This window comes from Clupea harengus, unplaced genomic scaffold, assembly GCF_900700415.2.
Source record: "Clupea harengus unplaced genomic scaffold, Ch_v2.0.2, whole genome shotgun sequence".
Classification (NCBI taxonomy): Eukaryota; Metazoa; Chordata; class Actinopteri; order Clupeiformes; family Clupeidae; genus Clupea; species Clupea harengus.
In genome coordinates, this window is record NW_024879583.1 from 134,452 (window position 1) to 159,208 (window position 24,757).

The 24,757-nt window shown below is 40.6% G+C and overlaps 1 long non-coding RNA gene across 1 annotated transcript; it reads right to left on the minus strand.

The window, feature by feature from the left end:
- Positions 1-12,443: 12,443 nt before the first annotated feature.
- Positions 12,444-13,330, minus strand: LOC116221599. The gene is made up of 2 exons (XR_004164202.2): positions 12,994-13,330; positions 12,444-12,520 (listed from the first exon to the last, which is right to left on the minus strand). It is a non-coding gene; the product is annotated as an uncharacterized LOC116221599 (long non-coding RNA).
- Between the last annotated feature and the right edge of the window lie 11,427 nt (positions 13,331-24,757).

A 24,757-nucleotide genomic window follows, 5' to 3' on the forward strand; every position in this document is an offset into this window, starting at 1 on the left:
CAGTCGGGATTCGATGACAAGGCATCCTTAGCAGTCGTTAAGGATCCTTTCTTGACTTCGAGAAACAGCCAAAGTGTTCTGTAATACAGTATGTATGTAAACTGCAGGGGACAGCACACGTCTGAAAAGAGCCTTTTAAAAGCAGGTGTAATCTAGATAGCAAGGATAGAAAAAATTCCATAAACAATGTGTAAAGGAGTGTGCCCGAGCGGTTGGTTGGTCAGACTTCAGGGAGGGATGACAGGCACAACAGTACTTCCAAAAAGGTTTTCTTTAATTTACTTGTAAGTACTACCAGTAGGTTAAACCAGACAATACAAACGAACAAACAAAACACTGAATGTAAAATAAAAAAACAAACACTGGGACAATGCCCAAGCTAGCTAGATATTCCCCTGGTTGAACGCAACCATCCACTTAAGTGTGCTCACGTCAGCAACCTCTCCCAACTGAGCTGTGCGGCACGTATTTAAACAGGTGGCAGTTACCATTAACACGCATCAATCAATTAACCGTTGCACACAGTATTATCTCTTTACACGCATACTGGCATCACCCATTACCTATGTACATGCATGTTATATTACTACCTTTGTCATTACACACTTTATCAAGACGTTATTTCGATACACTAGAAACACCCTTGCCTCAATGAGCGCTTCCCTAGCGGCGCGCGTAACAAACACAGATAATCCCTCTCAGCCCTGAATCCCCGTTTGCTTCCCACGTTCCCGGAAGACAGGCAACAGGTGAGTCCGCAGCTAACCATCTTGTCTAAACTAATCATTGCACCCAGCAATCACTTATCGCATCATACCTAAGCACACCACACAATATAATCACATAATACAACGTTCATATTTATGTCCATCAGAACGTATTTTATACTGCGTGATCATGATCTGCGGGGAAACTACCGATTCACGTGACAGTCGCCATGCGCTCTGTCACACAATGGCATCAGTATTCTGAGCACCAGTTTTATTCTTTGCACCATTTTAAAAGTAACCTTTACTATTATTATTATCACTTTTTCACTTCATCCACTTCCCTACACATAGAGGGCTGCTACACTATTGGATTCGTTTGTCAAAGCTGGACAGATGATGTAGAATAAGTGGCCTGTATTATGTCTCTGTTTGATGACACCTTATTAGCATGTATATCTATTTCCTGATCGCTAAACTTCTCATTCATTTTAACTTTCGTCTACGGTACCATGATTCCATTCAGTTGAAAGCAAATTGAATTAAATTTAAAGTCAGTTTTCATGATTACTTAATACATTCTAAGCAGAAAAGTTTTGTAGGAAGTACGAAGCTAATTTAAGTCTTGGCCAGAAAAGAAGTCGGCCTAATGAGGATGATGGGATATTCCACTCATGCGAATGAACTGATCTTGTTGTTTCATGCTCATATCTATGTTTCATATCTAAACTAAAATGTACAATATCTTATGGCATTTTCTGACCTGGCCAGATGGTGATGAAATGCATTCTGAAGACAAGTAAGGGGGTAAATGTTACATGTTAGTGCCCGTTATAGGCCTAACTTCATCGCTGTGTGCAACTAAAAACATGGCATGGTATGTGTTACGCCCCTCTGCTTCCCCACTGGCCTTACAGTGGCAGTGCAACAGTGTTTGGGTGGTGCCCAGTTGCTACTTTGGTTGATGTGTAGTGCCTTTGTGGGTCACTTGTTACTGGTTTTGTGTGTTCAAGTGTAGCAACTTTGTTTTTGAACCACATTGTACATGTTCATGTGTAATGGCATCCATGTATGTTTGTTGGGCCAGTCTACTTGAAATATCTGGTGAGAGCTTTTCGATTTATGGGTGTGGTTGTGTGCCTGGTTGTAGAGTGCTTTGGTCTCTGAGTGCACACACAAGATGTGACTGTGACAACTCATTGATCAAGATCATTGTTTTGGCTATAGTATCTGTGTTGTGCTGTTGCATTGAAGTAAATATGTGGATATTTTAGAGACTGTATGGTGCTGTGGTGGTTCAGGGTTTACTGTTTCAGTCAGTGATTTGACGTTTTGGAGTGGCTTTGTTTTTGATCTGTGGCTGCTGCACTGTAGCAACAGCTAAGTGATGACCTCCAGGGTCTATTTGGAGAGGCAACCAATGGCATCCGTGGCAAGTGCTCTGTGTTTTTTCCTCTGTCTTCCTCTCCCTTTCCCCCTTTTTCTGCTTGGTCCAGGAGGACTTAAGATTGGATGACACTGTAAAGGGACTTTGTCTTCAGTTTTATGGCTCCTAGAGGAACCCTATTAAGGGGGTGTTACACCATCTGAACCCCCACTGGCCTTGCAGTGGCAGTGCAACAGTCTTTGGGTGGTGCATGGGCATAATTTTTTCTTGATTGTCCTCACCTGAGAAGGCTGTTTGCCTACAGAAGTTTTTTTTTTACCATGCTCTTGAGGCTGGTGCTCACTATGTGTTTTTTTTGTTTATATATTTATCCTTTAGATTTCAGGTCTGTTCATTTATTGAAATACCCCCCTATTTTTGTAAACTCTGTGATCTGTGTCCAATTAATGTTGCGGCTCATGAGCGAACAGTATGTATGAACAGACCGCATATGGCTAAAACCACATTCTGCCTGCTGCAGGAGCACTGAATGACAGGTCTTCTCTAAAAAACAGTCAATCTCGGGGGGATTCGATGAAGTAGCATCCTTGAAACGCAGTCGTTAATGATCCTTCCTTGACTATTATAAACAGCCAACATAGTCTGTTGTCTGTATACAAACTGTGGGGAGCAACACGTCAAAAAAAAATGTAAGCCTTTTAAAAACCAGTTTTGCTCATTTGTACCATGTTAAAAGTAACCTTTACTAGTGTTTGCCTTTTATTTGTCTTGCCATCACTTTTTCCCTTTATCTATTTCCCTACAATAGCTGCCTGCTACACTATTGAGTTTGTTTGTCACAGCTGCACAGGTGGTGTAGAATTACTGGCCTGTATTATTATATTGTGATGACACCCTATTAGCATGTATATCTATTTCATGATCGCTAAACTTTTGATTCCTTTTAACAGTGGTCTGTGGTACAATGATTCCATTCAGTTGCACCTGTGATTGTAGGATACCGTTCTGTTGCAGGCACCACAAATAACGGTTAGAGGGCAGTGACATGCATTAATTACGGGATCCGCTGCCGGTTTAGTACATTCAACAAAAAATGAAATGGTACAGTGTGTGCTTTCTACTGACTAGCCAAGTCTCTGTTCACGCTGGGCTCTCTAGCTGCTGTTAGTTGTTGTACACTGCAGAATCATCGTTTTGTCTCCCACTGGGGAGGTAAAAATAGGTCTAGCACCCCTGTTAATCCACCCACCCCACTGTGTTTCAAAGACAAAGCAGCTTATTTTCAGCTAGTGAGCTAAATTATTTCATATTCCGCACTCGGCAGATTGGGGGCAGTGTATCCTTGGGTTTGTCCACCCCTATCTCTTGTCCCTGCACAGAAATAACCAGAAACCTTTAGTGACATTTATATGTTACCAAAAGCACTGCTCCAGTTGGGGGCTGACCAGCGACACTCACAAACATATAGGTCTTCTTTGTAGCACTCAAGCTTTTGAGCTCAGTGGAGTAGTCGCTGTTTTCACTACAGTGACTCACTATTGACTCTTTAGGTACAAAGTGGATTTACAAAAGAGTCCTGACCAATGCCAGCTGGTTAGCTTGCCAACTTTAATAGATGTCTCTGCGACGCAGAACATGGTTATTTCTTCACATTCTGTGTATATGTTTTGTTCATTTTTGAAGGTTTTAAACTAAAATTTCTATATGTCATTTCTACCTTTAACAACTACTGATGGAATTTGGATTCTAGTGCCTTCAGGGAAGACGTATTACACTCTTGCTCTTGGAAAGTCGGCAGAATACTCTCTGGGCATCAAAAGATGGCTCAAACATCTGTACGAGGTGAAATCGGTACAGACTTGTGATATGATCCTGGCTGCCTGCATAGTTGTGTCTCATGCTGGAAGGGATGTTGAAGCAGCACTGAAAGCCACCCCTGGTATGAAGCACAACATTTTATATAATTTTTGATTTAATATGCTGATCTTCATATGAGCTGCAATAACACATACACTGCTTTTAGTCTGGCCTGGAAACATGCCTTTGGATTCATTAGGGCTTGGGTTATTGAAATTGACTTAAATTCAATTGATGCTGAAAGGCTCACAGGTCATGTGGTGATCACAGGACTCCTGGCTAAACAGGCACTTCCCATATCACACACATAGCTGGCTGCTCATATCACACACACAGGCAGTTCCCATATCACACACACAGGCAGTTCCCATATCACACACACAGGTGGCGGCTTTGTTTTCCAAGATTTGATCTACATAGTCAACAGATCAAAATATTTGTAGTATTTTGTTATTGTCAAATTTCAATGAAAAGCCCTCCTCTTTCTCAATACTTAAACCACCTCTACAGTGCCCTAACTAGAGACCAGTTAACCTGGCCTGACAAGCCCTTCCTAGTAGGGAATTTCTAGTAGATAGTCCGAGCCAAATCTGACCTGATGTGTAAACTGGATTGAGAGCCTAGCTGATGGTATGCACTTGCTGATCCAATATAGAGTTGTAGACGTTAGATCACCAAAAGTTCATTTAATTGAATTGAATAGACAATTTAGGGCCAGAAGGTGTTAAGTCTCTGTGTTTTTAGTCGTTATATAGCTGGTTAGCATTAAGTGTGTGTCACACTTATAGCCCTTAGTGACATGTATGTGCAGTTTTATCATCAGTCTTTTATCGTTCTCCTGTTTTACTTTCTGAACAGATTCCAAGCCGACCATTCTGGTGGTTCTGCACCATACCATTGACCCTGATCATGTAATACGAGACAGCAGTAGGTTTGCCAAAAGGGATGACATGCTCATTGTGGACTGTCTGTTTAATGAGGATGATGGATTATTGAGATGTGAAAGAAATGACACTGCACAATCTACAATGCTAAAATGGATCGACGCAAAGGTAATTCCTGCAACGTGAACTACACGCAATATCAACAAGTCTATTATTTTAATATATTGCAATTATTTTTGAGAAAACACAACCTCAGTAAATCTTTAACAAGGCAGACTACACAGAAAATAGTTTACCTTCAACTATAACTGGCATTTGAACCAATATTTCTCAGGCCCTTATTTTGACAAAACACCCATTTGAATTTTAGGTAACACCCTATCTTGATACTTTAGGGAACAGTGTAAGTTCCCAATAAAGTCTGCATTAAGCATTGACCATGTATTAAGCCTGTATTCACCAATTTCTTATTCTCACTGAATATGTCATTTATTCTTCGTACATCTTTAATAACCAACTAGTTGGTCTCAACCCAGGCTTACTGATTAATGAGAATAATACAAATAGAAAGTTTGTAGCTTCCTAACACAAAATAGTAAAATAGGTTTTCCTTCTGACAAACAATGTATCATTGCTCCAACAGCTCCAAGTAATGGTTATTATACTCACCCAGGCTGCTAGTGGTGACTGGGAGGCAGGGCCCCTGCAATGAGCAATGAGTGCACTTCAATCAGTGATGCCTTCATAATATATCAGTACTGACCCAACATGAGTTCCCTCTTCTAAAGTGAAGGATTACTTTCCATATAATCAGACTGAAATTATTGTGTCTGTGGCCCACTATGACTACAGACACAGTCATCCTTAATAAACTGTAAATAACTCATTATTCCTTTAAAACAGGTTCCTTGTCCTCAAGTGAGCCTATTTGGTAGGTTTCTACCACGAGGTGTGACTACAGGATGGTGAAACAAAGTTTGCAGGTAGGAATACCTGTTCTACTGCTATTCTGCCACTATGAGTTACATATTTAAACAGTAAACCTTTTATTTTTGAACAGACCAACTAGTTGATTATTAAGGAAGAATAAATGAAGAATAAATGACCTTTTCAATGATAATAAGAAATTGGTGAATACTGGCCTAATAAATGATGAATGGTGCTTAATGAAGACCTTATTGGACACCAATACAAACACCAATTAGTTATGTTTGTTCACATTTGTTCCCTAAAGTGAATACTTCATTTTATATTATATAATATAAAATATATATAATTTGATATATAGTATCTCTTTAAATATACAATATAAGACATCTTGTTTTTTTTATCTCTTAGAATTTGTCAGTCAGTGACTGTGTGGATTGTGTCTGTACCATTGGAGAGAGTTAAGACATACTGTTTATAGACAGATGGATGGATGGACATGCCACAACTAAACACTCTGATATTCCAGGTGTCCATTAAAGAAACACCATGGACTGTTTCCTCACTCTTTAGTTGGTCCTGATGTCTATGAAGTGATTTGAAGTCGGGCCTTGGAGGATCCCATGATCATCCCGTTATTAATAATGCTCCTGTCATCAAAGAATTTGTGTGTTATATACTATATATAGAAAATATTGCATATTATATACATTACATATATGCCCAAACTTTGGCATGATGCTCCATGCCTTTTTTTTACTCTAAATTATATACTAATCTTAAACTAATACAAAAAAATAAGCTAACTTTGCTTAAAATGTTGAAAAGAATGTTTCATCTTTAACTTCATGCCCTTTTTTTTACATGCCACTGTCTAGCTAGGTATCTAAAATAGTCTATATTGTGTAGTGGAACAGATGAATACCTACACAGTTCTCTTGCATACAGACCACGACCCAGAGCGATACAAACTAAGTTAGTATCACAGTATGCCCCAAAACACATGTTGTGGCTCCTGACAGCAGAGCCTACACACAACACTTGGAGCGAGCATGGCAGACATTTAAGGTGGGAATACTGGCTCAGCAGGCACCACAGATTTAACATAATAGGCCTCTATTACATGACGTTAGGAAATAGGCTGTCCATAAATGTTAAACTCAAATTAGCTCTCAGTATTCATGCTCCACATGCAAAAGGTGGGTGGACTGTAGTTATAGGTTTGATGAAGTCACTTTGATAATCTTCAGGACAACATTGTTGTATAATGTTTAGATATAAATGTTTAACTAGTAGATTAACATAGAATGCTTAAGCAATATAGTACGAGTGCGAGTGGGGTAGGTAAGGGATATTCCCACGGGTGGTGTTCGGCCGTAGCCACGGAGGCCGAGTGGCGCAGGCAACAACACCCGTGGGAATATCCCTTACCTACCCCACTCGCACGAGTACTATATTGCTTTTATAAAACAATTTTATAGTCAACCAATTAACATTTAAACACGAAGTTATTGATTAAAAAATGTTTATTTCGCCATTATTTCTCTGCAACAAAAAAATAGTTCCATTGTCAACGTCTTTTGGAATTATAAGAACTTTGAATTAATGGTTATCGCTTAATTGTATCAACGTGCTATAGAATGTTTCATCGCGCAGTGATTTATTATTAGCTGTGAAAAGTCCGAGTTGGGATGTCCTGGGATATTCCAACTCATGGAACGTCTCTCGTCCAATCAGAAACAGCTAAATAATTCAATAGAACCCAATTGTTTTATAAATTACAATTAATCTGGAGACCAGTTTCAGTTGTGGTTTTGCCTTTTGCAAAAAGTGTGTAATTGAAACTGAATCTACCTCAATTGCTTTCAGTACTTTTTATCTTGGCCGTTCACATGCTGCTACAGTGATGAGCTAGCTTTATTTAGCCTGAACTATTGAAATGCAGTTGATGGATAGGAATGGGAAATAATGTTTATGTAGGCTGTATTGAAATTGAGGTTACAATAATAAGATGCAAAGGTAATTTGGTTGCACTGGTTTTATTGTGTATTGTATGTATGTATTAAATTTATTGAATTCTGAGCAAAATGTGTCTCACTTTATTTAGAGCCAAGAAATAGATCTTACAGGGGGGTATTCGTCGTAGCTCGCTAAGCGGTTTAGCGAGCTAATTTTCAGGCTAAGATAAAAAAACGCCCCTCTTTTTGGTTCGTGGAAGCAACTTTTGATCAGAGGTGTAAAGTAACGAATTACATTTACTCACGTTACTGTAATTGAGTAGTTTTTTTGTGTACTTTGTAATTTTTAAGTAGTTTTTGAAATCGGTAATTTTACTTTTACTTAAGTAGATTTTGACTGAAGTATTGTACTTCGCTACATTGGAAATTACATCCGTTACTGAGTAAAAAAAAAACATAGTTCAAGAAAGGAAACCGAAAGGCGGGAATCGCTCACGACAATTGGCTATATGCCACATACTTCCGCTCCACGGCCTCAGCCACCACGTTCACTTCCTGTCTAGCAACGCAACGACCACAATGGCTGCATCTTTTACCTGCTCCTCCTGGATCTCCCGACAATATCAGTGACAGACGTGAGCAGAATTATCTAGGCTAATTCAACCACAGCCACCGCAAGAAAGGACAAAGTATTCAACCTGTACGTTTCAAATTATGTCCATAATTTAGGGTGACCAGATTTCCCGGACCTAAAACCGGGACACTTTGCGCGCGACCGTAATGCTCGTGCACGCAGACGCTTTTTATCCAGCCCAGGTCAGACATAGACATAGATTTTGCCAACAGCACACGTAGGCCTACTGTTCACAAGATAATGGGGTATCTCAGTTATTATTCATGCATTTTCTATGTAGCCTACATATCTAAGAAAAAATATTAAAAGACATTGAGTGAGTTTTGTGTGGGACCAACTTTATTTTTCAGAATTAAAGCATTCTTTTGGAAAATGTACCCACTGAACTTGTGAAAAAGTTTGTGAAAAGGTATTTTTCATTGCATGGCAATAAACAAACTATTTTGAACTGCTGCCACAGGCTTGAACTAAAGTTATGGTGACACTTTGCAGTAAGGGTACATGAATTATGAATTATTATTGTGCTTTACTTCATTCCTTTATATCTTATGAATCATCAGGAATTGACATGAGTTCATAGCCTTTCATTCATGACCTCATGCATGAACAACACATCAACTAAAGCATTAGGTGGGTACATTTTTAGGCACAAGTTGTGTTCAAATCAGAATTTGCACAGTGATGACCACATTGTTTTGCATAAAAATAAATAATCATGATCATACTTATTAAATCACAATTCATAATGATGTGCCGTACCTAATGCTTTAGTTGTGTTGTTCATTTATGAGGTCATGAATGACAAATGAACACGTCAATTCCTGATGATTCATGGGATATTAAGGAATGCAGTAATACATAAATCATTTATGACATAATGCATAATAATACATATACTACATCAATGAATTCATGCGTGAATTCATGATAATTGTATCCTGTACCCTTAGCGTAAAGTGTTACCAGTGTTATTCCAACAACACACACACCCTATTGGAAACATTCATTCCGTATATTTGTTAGAGGAGTGAATTTGCTGAAGTATAATTGATTTCATTGGCTAACGTCCCCTCCTCAGCATCCCGCTTGAGCTCACCACTTCCAGCGCTAACATTGCTAAAATAGGTGGCTACGCTGCTAGCCCCTGCCTCTACCCACATTTTATGTTTGGCTGTTTTCACATGATCTTTCACATCTGCGCTACCACCATGGCTTACAGAAAATGAGGTTTTGCAGTGTGTGCAGAACGCTGCATAATCATCGCCCTGGACTAGCTATTGATATAGCCTGACTGTTAAAACGAGACAGATAGAAGAGGCTTTTGCAACAATGTTTACAAATATACATTGTAACGCTGGCTGCACAGATTATGCAGACACAGACCACTACGATTGACTGACACACACACACATTGTTCAAATCATACGCTGGACGCTTTATTAGTCCTTCTACATGGGTTTAGTTAATGATCGGGCTATAATAAGTAGGGATGGGTATCGTTTGGGTTTTTTCCAATACCGGTGCTAAACCGATACTTTTAAAACGATACCGTGCCTGAACTGAAACTTTTTTTTTTTTTAAAAACACAAAGCGACGATTGACGACATTAAAGAAAGGCTTTTTTTATCCCCAAGGCAATTTTTTTTCTTCAAATTGAACAATATATTAACTGTTTAAAGTATATTATAAATATAAATACATACAAAACACTTGGCTTCAAACTACAGCTTCAAACTTTTTAACTTCAAACTATGAACATTATATTAACTGTAAACAACAGTTTATAGTATACTTAAATAAATATAAATAAATACAAAAAACAGCTTCAAACTTCTTTTGCAAAAATATGAGCATATTTGCCTTTGGAGTCAAAAATGTATTCTTTTGTTTGGATTTATTTCATGAAATTTCACCATTTTATGATTTGTTTATACCTATCTTTTCTATCTTGTTTATAATCTTGTTACTTGAACACACTGAGTACGAGAAAATGTGTACTGCCCCTTTAAGAGACTACCGTAGGTTAGCTGTCATCTCCGTTTATTTTTCAGTCTTCGGTTGCTGATCTGCCGTTGACTCTTGCCTTCTCTCGCCTCTTTTCACGCAGTTGTTTTGTTGCATTTGCTGCACGTCGCGATGTTTGAATCTTTTTGTGCGAAATACAGCCACACTTTTGACCGTTTACCTTTCGGTATTTTCTCTGTTAAAAGGTTGATGGCTAGTTCTGTTTGTGCTTGCTCTGTGAAATGCTGCCTGCTCTTCACCGTCATAAGACTGTTGCTATGAAAACACCAATGAGCGTGAGCGACACAGGACAAAGTTTACATTGGGAGCAGGGGCAGTTTTACATGTGCCCCACGGAATCTGCCTAGCGACCGTGTTCAATTGGCTCAGGCACCGAAATGAAGCACCGAAATCTGCGTTGCATTTCGGTCCGAGTAGGTACCGGTTGTATTGGAACCGGTTCCATATTGGTACCGGTTCTTGGTACCCAACCCTAATAATAAGACCACATCGGCTATGTAATCGCTGACAACCGGGACAATTTCATAGTGGTTGGTGTAAACCGGGACATTTTAGCGTCCCGACAGGTTTTTGTCGGGACTCGGGACACGCAACTCAAAATCGGGACTGTCCCGGTCAAACCGGGACGTCTGGTCACCCTACCATAATTATGACGGTAAGGTTAAAATGAAGTGTTTTATGTTAGCCTAGCGTACATGTTAGCGAGTAGCTAACGACATTAACGTTAACGTTCATTGACATCGTCATTGACATCAGTTGCACTAATCATCCTTATTACTGTTGTATTTTGTCCTGTGTCTTATTGATCTAATGTATTTAACCCTAATTTTAATGTTAATCACAGTTTCAGACCAGGGTCTGACAGGGCTAACAATTAGGTGTCAGTGCTACAGATCAATGAGGAAAAGTCAACCTCCTCACAGTGTAAGGGAAAGTCATCACACAGGTTAAGTTTAGGTTCCTGAGAAAACTCAAGTATTGTATTTAAGTAGTATTGACGTGTTTGTGCTTACTATGTGGTGGGTCTGTCCATCTTTGCAATTAAATTGGGGGCTGACCTGAATTTCTAAAGTTGGGATGATTGTTGTATTTTTAACAATAAGCCAGTTGCCACCTCAAGTTTTTGCCCATTTTGTCAAAACCAGTGTCAAAGTTGGTTAAACTCGCAGGCAAACATAATTGCCATAGGGGCAGTGAACCAGCTCAAGGATCACCTCTGGAGCTGGTGGAAGTGACATCCAGTGTCATTATTCTTGTCTTTATTCATCTGTCAAACAATGTCCTCATTTCTTTGTGATTTCTAATAAATGCACATGACTTCTTACAATGTTGCATGGTCTTGTTTGTGTATCATCTAAGCCTATCATTTATCACAGTTAAGATCACCACATCATTATACATTTCAATTAAATTAAAATGGCTTTATTGGCATGACTGCATACAACACAACGTTGCCAAAGCATGTTTACACAAAATGTACAATCGCAATTAACATAAATAAATAAAAAACAAACAATAAGTCTCTCTGGTCTTATAAGAGTTTTATTATTATTTAAATCACAGGAGTAACCTGTATAGAGGAGTCACAATCACCTCTGCCTGAACCCTCTTGTCTCAATGTTGGGGTTATCTACCAGGACCTCCCTGCTTATCTGGTGCCCATGATCACAACTATGGCCATCTCCCGTGACGTGCCGTTGGTAGACTCTGTTCAGCCTGTTAAAGAGGGCAGCGTGCTGTCTTACCAAATGCCAACCAAGGCAGTGCCCAGAAACCTGCCCACACTCAGATGCCCCATCACCCCCACAGCTGCCACTCTGTGATTACAGGTTTGGGCCCTCTACCTGTTCTTTCATCTACACACTACAACAACACCATCACATGGCATCCCTTAAAACACCTCTGGAGACAGCCCACAAAATTGAAGAAGCTACAAAAGAACAGCGTTCATGTGCAGAGTGGCACCAGCTTTGGTGGTCCTGCATCACCTCAACCAAGTTCCGTGAAGTCTGCCACATCAGGGCACATAGCTCATCTGAAAATATTCCTGGATCTGCTCCTGGGGTATCCAAATCCTCACTGAGCCTCATGATGTGATGATCCGACTGACTGGAAGGATGAGCAGGTCATGTGATGCAAACCTAGGGAAACAGAATAGAGGTGTGCATCTTGTAGATATTCCCATTTTAAAGTTATTCAACTTCATTAAGTTGTAAACAAATGTGATGCATTCCCGACTATCTTTTGTTATTTATTTCACTAACATAGCAGGTACCGGGTAGACCTTATCCTGATATTAACCACAGAAGAATTTACCTGGCATGATTTTTGAAAATAAAACAAGTATCTTGGCATGTTGACTGACACCATGTAATGTCGATTCAACCTGTAGCTTCTCATGTAGCGAGCTACTTTTGTTGTGTTTGTGTATCTTAGCTTGCTACATTTACTGGTAGCTTAGCTCACTACATTTTCCAAGTAGTTTACCCAACACTCTTAATTTTAGTCTACACGTAGCCACGTACCCAATACACTGTCCTCTACAATCTAGGTAACATTAGAGACATTTCCTTGGCACGTTTTACCTTTAGTAAAAAGGCTGAAGTTGCCTTACCTGGTGAAGAAACGGATATCTTTGTCCGAGGAAGCATGGCGACTACCCATAGGAAAGCTCCTCGTCCACAGGAAAGGTTAAAAAAAAAAAAACACGAAGCACACCGTTGTACATTGAATTCTGGCATAAAGGCACCCAGCAGTGTTCAGCAGTTGTACCATATGTTCGCTGACATTTGAACTTTTTCGTCGATTCTCTTCACTTGACTAGTTTTGGACAATCAATATGGACGATGGATGCCATAGCAGCGGAAGTGAACGTGGTGGCTGAGATTTTAAGCGGAAGTACGTCAGCTCACCGTGGAGTTCCGTTCTGCTAGCAACAATAACCCACAATAACCCCAAGAAGTAAAACGAAACGAGGAAGTAAAATGAGTTTGTTGTATCAAATGAAAGGTTTTTATAACAAACAACCCTGTTAATCGACTGGGTAATATAAAAACCTTTTATATGCAACGAGTTTTATTGTTCCATTTGTCCTAATGATCGGGAAAATAGTTAAAAGCGTGTTTGAAAGTTATAGTAGCCTATTTGTCATTATAAAGTCCTAATCTGTCTACTCGCTAGATCAGACTTTATAATGGTATTTTGTTAACTGTGCATTATATTAACTTGCTTTAAAACAAGGTAAGATATAGTGAGTTAATTTTAAGCGTACAGGATACTTTGATAATGACTAAGATGTAGCTGAAAATTGACAATTAATATTACTTTCATAGTAACATCAAAATGGGTTAAAAACGATTCACTGATGTTACAAAAGTATGATTTTCTTGTTTAAATATAGGGAACACTGACTAAACAGGCATCATTGTAAATATTGTAGTAAGAAACAGTAAAACACACAACAATCTGCTGATAAAAGGATTATGTCTTCAATAAAGTTGGTTGAACATGTTCAGAACACTGTAAAGAAAGGGTAAAATATGTTTAGCAGTCATCATTCTGGTCATTCACTGTGAAAAAACACTTGACACACAGATCACACAGGCGAAAATGCATTATCTTCAATGGCAGGGTATTGCCATGTGACATGTATCACTCTTTGCTGATGAAACTAAAGATTGTGTCTCAATGAAAGGGGGGTGGAATATGTTTAGGACATTCCAAACATTAAATAAAATGTGTGAAGTAGTTGAGATTTACGTCCCTGAATGCTCCACAATACTTTAAACATAGGTGATCAGACAGGCGAAAATGCATTATCTTCAATGGTAGGGCCATGTGACATGTATCACTCTTTGCTGAAAAAACTAAAGATTGTGTCTCAATGAAATGGGGGTGGAATATGGTGGAAAGTATTGTGGAGCACTCAGGGACGTAAATCTCAACTACTTCACACATTTTATTTAATGTTTGGAGTGTCCTGAACATATTCCACCCCCCTTTCATTGAGACACAATCTTTAGTTTTTTCAGCAAAGTGTCATACGTATCACATGGCCCTGCCATTGAAAATAATGCATTTTCGCCTGTCTGATCACCTATGTTTAAAGTATTGTGGAGCCTTCAGGGACGCAAATCTGAACTACTTCACACATTTTATTTAATGTTTGGAGTGTCCTGAACATATTCCACCCCCCTTTCATTGAGACACAATCTTTAGTTTTTTCAGCAAAGAGCGATACATGTCACATGGCCCTGCCATTGAAAATAATGCATTTTCGCCTGTCTGATCACCTATGTTTAAAGTATTGTGGAGCCTTCAGGGACGCAAATCTGAACTACTTCACACATTTTATTTAATGTTTGGAGTGTCCTGAACATATTCCACCCCCCTTTCATTGAGACACAATCTTTAGTTTTTTCAGCAAAGAGTGATACATGTCACATGGCCCTGCCATTGAAGACAATGCATTTTCGCCTGTGTGTAGGCCTATGTTTAAAGTATTGTGGAGCCTTCAGGGACGTAAATCTCAACTACTTCACACATTTTATTTAATGTTTGGAGTGTCCTGAACATATTCCACCCCCCTTTCATTGAGACACAATCTTTAGTTTTTTCAGCAAAGAATGATACATGTCACATGGCCCTGCCATTGAAGTTAATGCATTTTTGCCTGTGTGTAGGCCTATGTTTAAAGTATTGTGGAGCCTTCAGGGACGTAAATCTGAACTACTTCACACATTTTATTTAATGTTTGGAGTGTCCTGAACATATTCCACCCCCCTTTCATTGAGACACAATCTTTAGTTTTTTCAGCAAAGAATGATACATGTCACATGGCCCTGCCATTGAAGTTAATGCATTTTTGCCTGTGTGTAGGCCTATGTTTAAAGTATTGTGGAGCATTCAGGGACGCAAATCTGAACTACTTCACACATTTTATTTAATGTTTGGAGTGTCCTGAACATATTCCACCCCCCTTTCATTGAGACACAATCTTTAGTTTTTTCAGCAAAGAGTGATACATGTCACATGGCCCTGCCATTGAAGATAATGCATTTTCGCCTGTCTGATCACCTCTGTTTAAAGTATTGTGTAGCCTTCAGGGACGCAAATCTGAACTACTTCACACATTTTATTTAATGTTTGGAGTGTCCTGAACATATTCCACCCCCCTTTCATTGAGACACAATCTTTAGTTTTTTCAGCAAAGAGTGATACATGTCACATGGCCCTGCCATTGAAGATAATGCATTTTCGCCTGTCTGATCACCTATGTTTAAAGTATTGTGGAGCCTTCAGGGACGCAAATCTGAACTACTTCACACATTTTATTTAATGTTTGGAGTGTCCTGAACATATTCCACCCCCCTTTCATTGAGACACAATCTTTAGTTTTTTCAGCAAAGAGTGATACATGTCACATGGCCCTGCCATTGAAGATAATGCATTTTCGCCTGTCTGATCACCTATGTTTAAAGTATTGTGGAGCCTTCAGGGACACAAATCTGAACTACTTCACACATTTTATTTAATGTTTGGAGTGTCCTGAACATATTCCACCCCCCTTTCATTGAGACACAATCTTTAGTTTTTTCAGCAAAGAGTGATACGTGTCACATGGCAATACCCTGGCATTGGAGATAATCCCTTTTCACCTGTGTGATCTGTGTGTCAAGTGTTTTTTCACAGTGAATGACCAGAATAATGACTGCTAAACATATTTTACCCTTTCTTTACAGTTCTGAACAAGTTCAACCAACTTTAATGAAGGCATAATCCTTTTATCAGCATAATGGGGTGTGTTTTACTTTTTCTTAATACAATATTGTCTGTTTAGTCATTGTTCATTATATTAAAACAAGAAAACCATACTTTTGTAACATCAGTGAATCGTTTTTAACCCATTTTGATGTTACTATGAAATTAATATCTCTGATAGTTTAAGAAAACACGGGGGTAATAATGGACTTTTATTTTGAAAAATCGTAACCGGAAGTCGCTCGAGCTCATTTGCCTATAGTTGCTCACTGAACGCTGCTTCACCGTGGCATATAGGCAATTCTCATTGCAGTGGTGGATGCTGCATAGAGTGGATGATTGAGTCGATGCAAGCCCGCCGGTGTCGAGTCACAAGAGATAGAGATGGAGAAAGATGATAGTGCGGACTACCAACAAGCTGCGGACGACCAACAAGCTGAAGCACCGAACTTTCCGCAAGTTAAAATTAAAGAAGATGAAGAAACCCTGTATCCACAACTCAGCAAGCAGTTTGCCTTCCAACCTAAAAGAGGCAACAGCTATATAATGCTGTGTAAGCTGTGCCTGCCCCGCCAGACAGAACTTTCTGCTTGTAAAAATGAATCTTCAAATCTGCGCAAGCATGTGTTGGTAAGTACAGTATTTGTCCCTTTCCATTAGTAGTTCAGACAGCGTTTTTGTTGTTTATTAGCTTTGCTACAATAAGCAAAATATGCGTGTCATGGCACTTGTAGCCTCATTTTGGCTAGCACTTGCAACCACCCTGAGTATGCTAACGTCAACTAGCTAGCTAGCTAGGCTAGCTATATACTCATATACCCATCCTTCTGTTAACTGCCGTCATCCAATAGACTAATAATAATTCCATTCCTGTCTTCCATTCGTTTCAGTTCATAGCATTATTATCTCCAGTCTCTCATATTGTGTTAAAAACTGCAGATCAGTCATCAGCAATAAGATACACCGCATAAACTGATATTAGGCTAATAATTTGGCTGCCTCCCATGCCCTGAAACAGGAACGATGTAAATGCGCACACCATCGTTGTCAGACAGTTGGACAAGTCAATGTCGATGTGTATGTCGTTATCTCGAATTTATCACGATGTGGTGGCTTTGCAACGTGCACGTCTTTCATGTTCATGCTCAGGGGTCTCGGTTAGCAAGAATTTAGGATTATGAATTGTGATGCATGTAGAAATAGAAAATAATGTTATCATTCTGTGTATATATACTGTGGGTCTGTCATCTCAAGTAGCTATTTCTGTGTTAAGATGCACTCTTGATGGCAGCTCAATACTTAATTGTCAGAATTGTTGTTTGTCATTCTACAGGTCTAGTCTGTCAGACAACATCTTGACCGGATGGTAGGGGCTGAAGCAAGTTGGACAACATTCATCAGATGAAGATGATTTATTTTCCTAAATGAAGTCCAGAAGGTACAGGGGAGTTAGAAGGGAACCTAGCCTGTGTCTCAGTCAATATGGATCTGCTGAACTCCTTTCAGAATATCAAAAAACTGTCCCTGAAACTCAATACTGGCCTACCTGCCTCGGCCGCCTGCGAGTGACTCTTCGGCTGTGCTGGATTGCCGTTTACTGCAAAGCGAGCCCGGATGAACTCTACACACCTTGAAAATCAGCTGCTGCTCTAACTCAACAAGAAGTTTGTAGACTAATGCTCTAAAGGTGGACACAAGTAAAGTAACCAAAGTTTTAAATATAGTGGGGCAGCGGCATTTTAACTTTTTTATTTTAGGTGTCATGTGGTTCATGTCTTGACATGTCCTCCCAAAAGTTCTTAAATGTTGTGTTGACAGTTTAATGTTTAATGTTTGACATGTTTAATGTCATTGCACTTATATTTCTAAAGATTTCCTTTAATTAAAAATAACTAGTTTTTGTATTGGACTTATGACCCCTTGTCCTTTTTTGCACTATATAGGAGCGGCCCGATCAAGTTGTTGAAAGTAACTAAGTAACTTTTACTTAAAGTACATTTTAAATGAACTACTTTTTACTTTTACTTGAGTACATTTTTAGATGGGTAATTTTACTTGTACTTAAGTAAAATTTCATCAAAGTAATTGTACTTTTACTTGAGTACAACATTTCAGTACTTTTTTACACCTCTGGGTGCATCACAGTGTGGTATTGGAGCTGCACAGCCAAGGACCGCAAGGCCCTTCGTAGTGTGGTCAGGACTGCGGAGTTCATCATCGGCAGGGAGCTCCCAGCCCTGCAGGACACCTACCGCACACGATGCCTCAAGAAAGCTGGCAGGATCCTTAAGGACTGCTACCACCCAGCCATCAGACTTTTTAACCCGTTGCCTTCTGGAAGGCGGTACCGCAGCATCCGGTCTCGTACAAGCAGACTGGAGAACAGCTTTTACCCCAGGGCCATCAGGCTGCTAAATGGACATTGATACTCCACCGCCACTTTTGCACTCGCCACTTACATGCACTGCCACTGTCACTTTCATATTACTGTTTGCACTACACTACATATACTGTCACTTCCTACCTACTGTTTGCACTAGCAGTAATACTTATCAGAAAATTGGACTACCTGTAACTCCCTCACTGGGTTGTATGTAGGTTAGTATAGGTTAGCATAGTTTATTATATGTGTATTATATGTTATATGTATATATGTCAGTATTATATGTATAGGCTGTTATATGTATATTTAGTATTATATGTATAGGTTGGTATATGTTTAGCACATCGTATTGTATATTTATCTTGTATATTGAGTAAGGTTATTTAGGTTATTATATGTTTATATGTGTATATGTTTATTATGTGTAAATTATGTTCATAGTACTTGTGCAGAGTGTACGTCATGGTTTGTTATGTTATAGTATGTGATGTTATGGTATGGTAGGTTTGGGTGGCGTCTTGTCATAAGAATTTCAGTGCCCAGTCTTACCCTGTGTCATTCTGTGCATCTGACAAATAAAAGACTTGTAACTTGTAACATTTCGTTGGGGTTTTAGAAAAAAAAGATTACTTTTAAAAGCTCTCAATGACACTTGCTTATCCTATTTCTCTTCACTGTTCTCAACAGATCCATTCCATAGTCAGTTGCTTACTGGTGTCTATTTCCAGAACAGCAGCTATTACCACTGTCTACTTCCAGCACAGCTGCTATTACCAATTGGCCTCAATAATGTCTGTTTTTGTGGTGATTGTTGTGCATTTTGTCTCAGTAATTAAAAAATGCAAACAAATGTTGCCACTTGTAATCGTCTGCATAAGAATGTGTTGCCCTTGTTTCCCTTTTAGGAAGGTTATAATATTAATAATATGCATAGGAATATGACACTAAATATGAGCATGAAAATAGTGTCATGTCAGTGAGATAATAATAATTAGAGAATTGACTTACTTCTTAATTTATTCCAGCGCAAGTGAGACTGTCCAGAGCCAGTGCCAGAGACAGTGTTTTCCAGACCTCAGAGGTACTGGCATGTATATTAGGCTACACAAGGGACAGTAACCAGTGTAAGGCTTGGCGTGAAGTAAATAATATAATAATAATAAAAAAAAAATCTATAAGTGAGGTTTGCAGGCCAAAGTACAGGAGATGCTCTGAAGTGAGTGAAGTGAGAGTAGCCTATATGTAACCCCTCTGAATTTGTCTGCGTTGTGTAGTTTTTTCATAGAGAAAGCCGGGAGACGTGGGTGAAGTTCTCCAGTTTATTCACCCTGCACAAACAATATCACGGGACTCCTTAGCACAGCAGCATGGGACACCTTACAGTGTGCTAATCGTGACTCTATATCCCCGAACTCTCATACATCGTTAATTCAAGTTTAATTACAAAGTAATATATCTAATTGAAATATACACAATAAAACACAAAACATGTACCTGGCACAAACAATATCACGGGACTCCTTAGCACAGCAGCATGGGACACCTTACAGTGTGCTAATCTAAGAGGGAGATTAAACATTAGCTATTCACACATGTGATTTTGAACATCGATTAAAATATACATTCAGAGGTGCATAATTCCTAAACCAAACACACTATTTACATGAGGATATAATGTGGAACACCTCTCTATAATCAGTATGGATTTAATACATTCAGTCATTGTATTCTAAAATAATAATGTAGGAGCTCTCTTTATGCACAACTCACCGTGACTCTATATCCCCGAACTCTGAGGAGAGCCACTCTGTACAACATGCATAACCCCTAGAGGCCACTATTTCCCCAACAACATGACTTATGCACATGCTCAGTGTGATTAAATAGCACAAAAAGGATGCAAGTGGAAGAAACCAAATCTTCACTGTTACATTCTCCCCCTCTTAATTCCACTTGCACATAAAAACAAACCATCCATACCCCTGCGTAGGACAATCCCTAATAACATTCAAAGCTTGTAACAAAAAAAAAACATGAAAAACATGCCCAGGTACCAACAGTATGCCTAAAACATTCCATAACACCACCTCTTCAGGCCATTATTTACAATACATTTACAATACATTCATGAATTGAAATAGGTATCCCCTTGTATACCTCTGTCAACCAAAAGGATGTTCATTTAAGAACTCACTTAGAGTCGCGCTATACACAAACTCTACAATGAAGACCTATAAAGTGCCATTTACACTTCACACATCCAATTCCCTGACATGCACACATAGTGCACCATATCAAAACCACAAAAATAACAGGCCACAGTTAAAAAATCAAAATCAAAAAATAAACAAAACAAAGGATAGGAAGTAGGAAGAGTCTACCCTAACCAATCGTCCTGACACTAAGAACTGAACCAGCCCATTTCCTGAGCCTTTGTGCTTTTAAACTGGTCTGGGCTGACATGTTGTAAATTAGCCTATTTACAGGCCTAATGATATGACCTACCCTGGACCTACGTGTAGGAGTGTCAGAAAGGTGCTGGGCCTGTGTGGGATCAAGAGGACCTAAGGGCTCAGTGTGGGTGTTTGGTGCAGTAGGGCTCAGACTGTCTACATCATGGGCAGTATCAGCATCAGTAGCACAGGTCTCTCGATCCTGCACAAGACCGGCAACTACCTCACTGTAGGACACAGACTCATGGTCGGCTGTCAACTCAGTCATTTCGTCATCCTGCGAGTGGGCATCGTTGTCAGGGCCTTCAAGTGAGTGATCTGGCTCCTCGACAGAGATTTGGGACACCCATTCACTAGTGCGGACAGTCCTGTCGACGCACTCATCGGTGTCATCATCGCATTCAACACTGCAGGTAGAGACCAAAGAGACACTCTCATCTTCAGTTTCGGGCATGACAGGGAGAAAATTGACACACAGGAGCATGTTACGGTGGACTACTTTAGTCTGTCCTGTCACTGGGTTGAGTATTTTGAAGATGTGAGTCTTTGGGTCACAGTCCGTTACAGTGTAAATTACGTTCTCCCATTTGTCTGCCAACTTCTTCCGGCCTCTCTCGCCCTTGTTAGCAAGCAGCACTCTGTCGCCGCACACAATCTGGCCACCTTTCACTCGCCGGTTGTAGACTCGAGCTTGGTGTCTCTGCTCTCTGCTTGTATTCTTTTCAACGAGCAGCATCGCCTCACGGAGATCCTTCTGTAGTGAGTCAACAAACTTTGGGTAAGGGGCATCACCGTCTTCCCTCAGCACAGACTTGAACATCACATCCACAGGAAGCCGTGGGATGCGGCCAAACATGAGGTAGAATGGGGCAAAGCCGGTCGTTTCGTGAATAGTGCTGTTGTACATAAAGGTCAAAGTGTGCAACATCTGGGGCCAAGACTGTTTCTCTCTGGGCGGGAGCACCCTGATCATGTTACCGAGGGTACGGTTAAACCGCTCGACAAGGCCATTGCCCATAGGGTGGTAGGCAGTCGTGTGGGATTTTCTCACACCCGAGATCTGGAGGAGTGCGGCGATCAAATCACTCTCAAAGTTTGCACCCTGGTCAGAGTGAATGCGCTCAGGAAAGCCATAGAAGCAGAAAAAATTGTCCCATAACTTCCGAGCAACATGTTTCGCCGTCTGGTCTGGGCAGCAGAATGCGTGGGACAGCTTTGTGTAGTGGTCGGTCACCACTAAGACGTTGATTGCCCTGCCCTTTGCATCCTCTGCAGTCCAAAAATCGATGCAAACCAGTTCTAGGGGCGCAGTTGTCTTTACGCTCTCTAGGGGAGCTCGGCCGTCAGGCTCTGGTGTTTTGCTCATTACACATCTGGTGCAGCACTTCACATGGTGGGCCACATCACGCTCCATGTTTGCCCAGTAAAACCTCTGTTTGACCAGGTGCATTGTTCGAAGCTGACCCTGGTGACCAGCATCCTCATGGCAGCCTCTCAAGACATCTGACCGTAGAGACTGAGGCACAACGTACTGAAATCTCTTCTTACCAGTAGCTAGATCTTTAGACACTCTGAATAAGATTTCTTCTTTTAAAGACAACTTCTCCCACTGCTTTAAAAGTTTCAGTGTGCTCCAGTTCTCCTGTGCCCGCTCACGCCTGGAAGGCCGTCGTTTCCGCCCAACGTAGAAAATGACACGGCCAAGGTCAGCATCATCACGCTGTCTGTCCTGGAGCTCACGGGCCGAAAAAGAAGGCAAAGCACTCTGACCTATGTCAGCTAGACTCTGGAGATGACAGGCTAGGGGAACAGCTCTCACTCTAGTGGTCGTTTCCCATTCAGTGTGTCGACTGATAGCTGCAGCAACTTCATGTGCTGACATACTGGCAGACAGCTGATCTTTTGGCCCCTTGGACAAACTGGCATGTTGAGTGGCCTGACAGGTAGTGGACTGGCGGAATAGGTCTTGCAGTTCTGGGCCAGGCAGATGTTCTGAGGCGGACAGAAGGGCAGAGTAAGGCTCGTGAATAAGGCGGTGACTCACTTTACTGGCAACAAAAGGGGTCCGACTCAGGGCATCAGCAACTACGTTTTTGGGTCCAGGGACGTACTTGACATCAAACTCATAGGCTGCAAGCTTGGCCACCCAACGTTGCTCGCAAGCGTCCAATTTGGGCTTTGTCAAAATATGAGTAAGTGGATTATTATGAATCTGTGGCCCTTCAACCAGTGACTAAATTTTTCACAAACTGCCCATTTCAAAGCAAAAAATTCAAGGCGGTGGGCTGGATAGTTGCTCTGAGCCCTATTCAAAGTCTTGCTCGCAAAGGCTATGGGGCGGGCCCGATCTTCCCCTGGCACAACCTGTGACAAAACGGCACCTAAGCCATCAGTGGAGGCATCAGTGGATAGAATAAAAGGTCTTGAAAAATCAGGGTGTGCCAGTATGACATTTCCGAGAAGGGCATCTTTAAGTTTCTGCAAAGCCTGTTCACAGTCGGGTGTCCAGTCAGCAGCAGTCAGTTGACTTAACACAGGGACTTTTTTCTCTTGCCTCCTCTGGTTACCCTAAACTGTTTGCTCCCAGCAACGAGGTTGAAAAGTGGCTTAGCTAAGGTGGAGCAATTCTCAATGAAACGCTGATACCACATAACTAGCCCTAAAAATGACTGTATCTTTTTGGCATCAGGAGTCAGCCCATCTGCTCTCATAAGATTTGCTCTGGTTACACTAGTGACTGCCTCCACCTTGGACGGGTCAGTAGAGATACCTTGATTGTTTATGACATGCCCAAGAAAACGCACAGAGCGCCTGAGGAGGAAACATTTTTTAGGGGCAAGCTTCAGATTGTGTAAACGCAGCCTCTGGAAAATCATTTCAATCCGTTCCAAAGCAAGTTCTTCACTTGGGGCAAATATCATGAGGTCATCAAGATAGCAAAGCAAGCTCATGAAATTCTGGTCACCGAAGATTTTCAACATCATTCTCATGAAACTTGCAGGGCTGTTTGAGAGACCCTGAGGGAGTCTATTGTACTCATGGAGTCCGACAGGAGAGGAAAAAGCAGTGTACTTTTTATCGTCTTCATGGAGAGGAACATTATAAAAACCAGAGGTGAGGTCCATTGTGCTAAAAACACATTGCCCCCTAAAGCAGCAAGACAGTCTTCTTGGTGGGGCAGTGGATGCGCGTCTTTGACTGTGCGGGCGTTCAGCCACCGAAAATCTGTACACAGCCTCAGATCGCCATTTTTCTTCCACACAAGAACCAGTGGGGACGCATATTCACTTGTAGATTTCCTAATAATCCCTCTTTCTTCCATCTCATTCAAGACAACACGAAGCTTCTGGTAATCTGCAGGAGCGACTCGTCTGTATGGCAATCTAAATGGCTTGTCGTCCATCAAATGGATACGGTGTACAAAATCTTTCACCTCACCACAGTCTAAGCTGTGCTTGGAAAAAATGTCAGAATAAGTAACTGCGAGTTTGCACATTTCAGCTTTCCAACTGTCAGACACTTCACAAGAGTCAATATCCAGATCATTGAGGCCATGCTGTTTCAACGTGTCAGAGAATCTGGCACCTGGAACCTGTGTGTTGCTGTCAACGCGCTGGCCATTGGACACAAGGTGGGACAGCTCACCGTCTTGCATGTCTTCCAAAGCTAAGCAGGAATGGACGTCTGCCACCTTTGCATTTCTTCTAAGAAAAACAGGCTTTTCTGTTGGATTCATTATTTTCAGAGGCACCCAGCCATCACCCCATAAAGGAGTCACAACA